Here is a 6,000-nt window from a genome sequence, read left to right as displayed (position 1 = left end):
ACCTTCTAACAGTGACGTAATTATACAAATAAACTGTGAGCAAAGATTACTGTCAAAGTAAATTTATAATAAACTAATCTACTATTCTAAGGAAATATAAAAGTATGTACTTTTTCTGTATTTGTCTTCAAATACTTTCTGTATTACACTATTACCATTACAGTAACCTCTTGCATCTTTACACACTCGTGAAATTACGCACTCTCGTTTAGTTACGCATTTTAGAATTTTAAAACATTTAAGAAATAAAAATTCAACTTTTTTATATTGCACAAATTAGATGTATTTTATATTTTTAATTTGAATTATAATTTAAAATGCTAACTCACCTCTCTATTTCTTAAGACTCTGTAAGCTTATGTTTCTTGACTAATTGATATACATAAAGTTGTAACTCAGTTTATCAGAAATTTTGTCAACAATAAGAGATTTAATTAAAATTCTTAAAGAAATATGACTGTGTTAAGTGATGAAAGTATAATAATAATGAGAGTTTAAAACTAAAATAAATATTACAGCCTTCTTGCCCTATATGTAAATAAACATCTTTTAAAAAATTTAATGAAACTTCTTAGCAAAAAAAAGTAAAGATACTAAATAAATTAGGAGCTTACAATTAGCAACAATATTTTTTCTTATTTGTAAACAAATGCTTAGTTATAAATTGAATTTACTAAGTAAAATATAATATAAATGTTAAATATCAAATAAGTCACGTACAACCATAGAGAAAGATAAAAGCTACTATTATTAAAACTAGTAAAATTTTCTACAGGTATTATAATTTTAATAAATTTAAATTATTTTTTTGTTCTATGTATAGTAACATCTTGTGTTTTCATATTTATAGATTAAGTAAACAAATTGTTAAAAGTTGGAAACGCCCAGCCTGCTTTTAACTAGAAGCAATATCAAAAAACAGCCATTATAGTAAGTAAATTTGGTACCTCATGTTCTTTTACGATTTCTCGTGTCTTTACGCGTATCTTCAGTGGACACGATGTGCGTAAATAAGCGAGAAGTTACTGTACATTAATATTACAAGTACATTAACTACTTATTAAAATAAAAGAACTATTAAAAGGAGTCAAATGTATTTACATTTAAGTGTAAAAAGCAAACCATTAATGTTTATACACGGTTCTTCTAGAACCAAAACTATTTACAGGGGTTTTAGAAGTTTAAAACTTATGTTGTACATATCTGAGATAAATATTTTTTTTTTAAATTTATTGTGATTACGTTTATATAGCATTACTTACATATTACAAGAAAAATTAAGACTGTTTTTAATTTTAAACTTTTAACAGATTGTTTAGTAAATACATTATGTACTCAAACAAAGAATATTTAGATCAGACAATCACGCAGTTTCCTGGTCCTCAGAACTACTTGCGCCATCTGTGCGAAGAAGAAAAGCAAAAGACAAAAAGTGAAATCGAAAATATGATTGAACAATTCGAAGCAGGAAAAAAAGAATTGGTGAAACGAGTTGTAAAGTTGTTTGAATGCGACTATTCGACAATCAAAAATTCTCATTCAAAAGGTTCCAATCACGAGCTTCAGTTGTTGGAAAACAACAATCCGGATTACGATCTGTTAAAAGGATCGCTCGGTTTTAGTGCTGAAACAACCCAATTGAAAAAGTACTCGGACAAAAACGTCGCTCTCAAGATTTACAGGGTCAAATCAAATGTGGAACGTTGCGGATGTCCGAGCTTGCTGCTTCTGCACGGCACCAAAGGGAGCAACGTCGGGGGAATCTTGAGAGAAGGACTAAGGCCTTCGTCGTCCGGCAAACACGGCCCAGGCATTTATTTGACGAACAGCTTTGAAATTGCTCACCGATACGGAAGTTGCTACGCAAAGGACGATGAGAGCGCCAAAGATTTAACATACTTGTTTGTTAGCAAAGTGAAAAAGACGCTTGAAAGTTCAGGTTGTCGTTGTGGAGACTGTAAAGATGACTGGTCTGTTAAAAATCGCAAACCGTTATTCGGTAAGAAAACAACTCCAACTGTGTTTGTAGAATCGTCGTTTCCGTGTTTTGACTCCAGTTTGAGTTACGACCCCGTTTTAAAAGTGTTCGATGGAAACTCATATTCCCAACAACAAGTTAAGTTTGAAGACTCTCCAGCCCGCAAGTTTGACAGCAACAGAAACAAAATTCTTTTGGGCACGTTTCAATTAGGTGATGACGAAAAAAGAATATTTGTAGCTCACCACGATCTAGTAACTCTCGAATACCTAATAGAAATCGAAATAAAACAAAGCGCAAGCGAGCTTGCGAAACACATATTGTACGGTGAACTTAACGAGATCAAATTTTCAAAAGACCCGCCAATTTCAGATCCGCCAAAAGACACGTTGACCAAAAACAATCCTACTAATTCCAAAGACTGCTCTATGAACGCTTTTGTTACCGAGCTTAGAAAAGAAATAAGCGCTAATCAGCAGGCAGAAGTTGAACAAGCGAAGATTCAGTTTGAACGCAAAGTGAACTCTTTTATGCAGCAAATGTTGTTTGAAATAAGCAGCATATTAGAAACAAACGGTAGCGCCAAGTACAAAGCGGAGCTGCTGCAATCTTCAGATCCAGATCACCAGTTTGTGCTCGGATCGATGACCAAAATGAGCCCGAACGCGGCAATCCAGAAAATTTTCAGAATAAACCCCGTAGACGGATTCGAGGTTGAAAAGATGCGCGGAGGCTTGCTCTGCCTGCGAGGAGAAAAATCCCACGAGCTGCGAAAAGTTTTGGCAAAGGGCTATCCGGAGAGCACTGAGGATTTTTTGGAGCAGTGCGAAGGCAGAGCCGGACGCCGCTCCTGTTACGCTTCCACCAGCTTGAACAGGGAACTTTTGCAAGGAAAAAGCCACTGCGTCACGAACGGACAAGTCGGAAAGCAGTCGTTTGTCTTCGTGGTAAGGGATGGAAAACGCGCGGACAATGAAGCTTTTCTCAACTCCGACACTAGAGGGTGCTGTTTTAAAACCGGAATGGAATTCATGTATCATCCGATCGGCCTTATTCCAGCTTATTTAATTGTATTTAGCGTTCAATAGACTTTGAATTAATTATCTTTTTATAGTTTAAACAACAGCACTTCTGCTTAAACACTCAAAAGTGACTATTGTTTTGAATTTTCAGAAAGTCCTATACACTATTTTTTTACAGTTTTTTTAGCAAATAATTATTTAGATTAGTAACTAACATAATGTTCTCTTAAATTCTTAGGTTTCTTTGAAAAAGATGAAAAGTTATTTTACTTTCCAACAAACAAATTTTTGATAGTTTTTACAGGTTAATTATTACACCAACCGGCTTACTTGACTGATTATAGCTATGGTAGATTTTTGACCAAATAAAATTACTATTGTCTGTCTTTATTTGACATGATCACGAAAAACGTCGGTTAAAGTCTTCAGAGCCTAAGCTTGAACTTTTATAAGCGCGAGACAAGCTCAAGTTTTTTAATGAAGAGGTTTTTGTCTGACAAGTTTGCCAAGTCTCATTAGACTTATTTAATAACACCTGTGATAAGTTTTAACATTGCTTGAAAGTAGTATTTCTATTAAAATAATAAAACGCCTCTTTTAGTTTAACTTTGTTAGTTAATGTTTGTACATTAATGCGTTGTCTTAAAAATGTTAATTATATGTAATTTTGTAATGCGTTTTAATAGTAAAAAACCAACAATCTCAAATTCTTCCCTTTTTACTAATAAAATTGTTTATTGAACGACAAAAACGCTTAAAAAGTTTGGTTTAAAGACCTTGTGTATTAAATATCTTTTCCGTTATCGAGTCCTACACCAGAACATTTTAACGTCATGTCTTGGACAGATTATTAAACGTTTCAGGGTCAAATTGCGTTCCACGTAAGACTAATATTGTCAGCTTTTTACAAATACCTATGTCATTTAGCATATATGACTTGTTACTAAAAACTAAAGCTATTGTATTTTTTTATGCTTGTACATGGTACTTATACACTGCTAATTTTTTGTTACTTCTATTGTTTTTTTTTTGCAGTTATAACTTTTATTGTCATTGTTTTTCAAAACAAAATTAAACGTACTAAATAATTAAATGTATTTTCTATGTTTGTACATGGTACCTAAACAGTGCTCTTCTGTAATTATTAATAGCGCATATTTATACTGGCTCAAATAGCTGTTTTGGTATTTGTCTTAACAACACAAATAACTATTCAAAGTTTTATTCGGCCACGGTCATAAATTTTTTAACTATAGTTTAAATTACTGTACAAAATGTTGACTGGAATTTGTTTTTATTAGGAAAGGTTTAAATACAATTGATAATTTACAACGCAAATTAAGTAAGAGAATGCAAAAAAAAACTATGAAATTTAACATTATAATTTATGCAAATATTAATGGCAAATTCAACGAAATAAAAAACGAACTTAATTTGTCTGAGGACTTCAGGTTTCCAAATTGAAAATATAAACCTTTTTTTAAAGTCCTTTAATGGAAACCATTGCCTTCTTTTAAATTATTTTTAATTTATTTACATTTTATTTTCCTAAGACATGCAAATTTTTAATTAAGTGTTGACATATAGCTGAAACACTATATAAGTTTTTCTCACTAATTTTCAAACTACTAAAATTTTCATAAAGATATTTTACTGGTTGTATTGTAAAATTATAAACGTTTCTAATAGGTGTATGGGTTATAATGACTTTATTGATGTTGTAGTAAATTGTAAATAAAAACTCGCTAATCGACACATATACAATGTAAAATATATTTTTTTCCTAATTTTTTCTTATATGATTTGTTCTGCTTAGTTTTAGTAATACAATTTTCAATATATACACAAAAGTTTTCATAGAAGAAGAATTGGTTGGTATCAAAACCAAAAAAAAAACTACAGTAGAAACTTGAAATTACGTAATACTTTAGTTTTTAAAAAAGTTTTCGTTCAATTTAATTTCATTAATTTCTTTAATGCATGTTATATATATGGTTACTCGGTAATAAATTCACCTAAGCTAATTAAAACAAAAGCTCTTTTTTTAATTTTTTAAATAAGAAATTTATACAATGTCCACAAACTTTCACAGGCAAATATTACTTCAGAGATGTATAAAATTAAGAAACTCAAACAGCTAAACTTATTAATCATTATACATTATGTAGTAGTATTTTAAACTAGATAAATGTACTAAGTGTACAAATTTTTTAAACAGCAGCATACGAGTATCATAAAAAAACTGCGAAAACTTATTATAATTTTATAAACTAAAAATATTTCACCTAAAACTTATAAATAGCTTAAAAAACAGTATACTGATAATATATTGTTAAAAATGAAGTTTTAAAGTATTTTACCTGAGAGCTTTTAAACCGTTTAGAGGATCTGTTTGTATTAGATTACTAAACTCTTTACTTTTATTTATTTTTTAAATAGGTTAGTTTGTCTTCATTTTATTTAATTCCATACTCTAAAGTAGTCTCACCACCAAACAATGCTAGCACAGGCATCTCTTGCTGGGTAAAGTTTTAAAGATGAATGACGAGCTTATTGCAAAAGTTTTGCTGTACAACGAGGTGGTAGGAAACATATAGAACTTAAACAAGAACTACGTCACAATGACGCATACAGGCGTAAGCTAAAGCCTTTCGTAGGTTAAATGCGTTGAAAAAGCTAACCATTTTATAAACTTAATAAAAAAACTAAGTTTATTTGTTATCTATATTATATATATTCGAACAAAGTTACAAGTTTTTTCAGTTAATATAAAAAATGTTTTGCTAAGAAAGTGTGAGAATACTTCAAATAGAAGTGTTGATTACTGAATCAAGCTAACTGTTTTACATACTCTTAAATTTTGTATTTATCTCCGCGCAACAATTATATAAACAAATTAAAAATCTGGACCAAGCTTTTAAAAACCTTTTATAGTTTATACATCCTCAGTCGTTACTCTTAAGTCTTTTAAATGCAACTGACTAACTGGAAAGCCTTCTG

The sequence above is a fragment of the Thalia democratica genome, chromosome 1 (genome assembly GCF_965202585.1).
Source record: "Thalia democratica chromosome 1, ktThaDemo2.hap1.1, whole genome shotgun sequence".
Taxonomy (NCBI): domain Eukaryota; kingdom Metazoa; phylum Chordata; class Thaliacea; order Salpida; family Salpidae; genus Thalia; species Thalia democratica.
The sequence above is the reverse complement of the archived record's forward strand: the minus strand, read 5'-3'. Positions refer to the sequence as shown.